Below are 1,370 nucleotides of genomic sequence, written 5' to 3' on the forward strand. Positions count from 1 at the left end.
ACCATTTTTGTTTTCAACTTTAACTTTTGCCGACGGTAGTATCGTAGAGAAAGCGTTGGGATAAGTAATAATATCCCTAAAACAAACCATCGACATAAGCTGAATTCTCCCGACAGTTATAATTTATTCTTACCATCGAAAGAAATGACTTATCCCGACGCCAAAAGGAACCGTCGGCATAAGTGTTACTGTGGTATAGTTAATACCCTAGTTTATTGTTTTTTTGTACTTTTGTATCGTTCATTAGTTTCCCTAAGCTTTAGGACAAGTAGGAGATTGTTGGGAATGGTGTCCTAAATCTATTTGTAATCTTGTAGTTTATAAACTTTGTATAAACATATTGTTGGTTCTGATATACACTTGAACCACACCAGACGAGACTATCAACCAAGTACATGTTTTTTTAACTAATTTCGTTCAAACATTAACAAATTTCAAGAAGCTTAATCATTGGAACAAAACATAAAATTAATGAAATAACACTTGAACCACACCAATCAAACTTATTCATCATAGTACGACCAAATTAGTTTATATATAATTAAAAGAAAAGGATTTTGATATATACTTGAACCACACCAAGCAAGACTATCAACCAAGTACATATTTTTCAACTAATTTTATTTCAACATCAACAAATTTCAAGAAGCTTAATCATTGGAACAAAACATAAAATTAATGAAATAACACTTGAACCACACCAATCAATAATCAACAAATTTCAAGACTACCAACCAAGTATATATTCTTCAACTAATTTAATCACAACATTTTAAAATTTCAATAAGCTTAATCATTAAAATAAAAATAAAATGAATCAAATAACTTTAAATTACTAAATTGAATATTCATTATACCTTTCCAAGCAAACAACTTAAACAACCTACAAACTTGAAGAGATTCGAACCAGAGCTCGAAGATTGAAACGTCGACGAGCACTGGACCTTTGCGAATAGAGTTGAGACGACAGATTTGACAAACGGCAAGCTAACCACGACGCCGACGACCCACCTCTACGACCGGAACCAGCTGGACGAACGGAGAGCTGACCCACCGAAAGAACAACCACTGGAAAACCAACCGGAGAACAACGCCACTTAAGGGCCACGGCCGACAAAGAAACCCCGAAAGAACATGCGAAGAACCACCGGAACATGCAAAGAACAACAGAGAACCCACGTGCCAACGAAGAACACCCGAGAACACCCACGCGCTGACGAAAACCACCGAAAAACAACCGGAGAACACCCACGACGATGACCCACCATCGGAAGAAGCCCACGACAACGGAGATCCAAGCAAAACCGGTGATGACAACCCACGGAAACACCTCGAGAACACCCACGCGCCGACGAAAACCAACTGAAAAT

Source organism: Benincasa hispida, chromosome 8, assembly GCF_009727055.1.
Source record: "Benincasa hispida cultivar B227 chromosome 8, ASM972705v1, whole genome shotgun sequence".
Taxonomy (NCBI): Eukaryota; Viridiplantae; Streptophyta; class Magnoliopsida; order Cucurbitales; family Cucurbitaceae; genus Benincasa; species Benincasa hispida.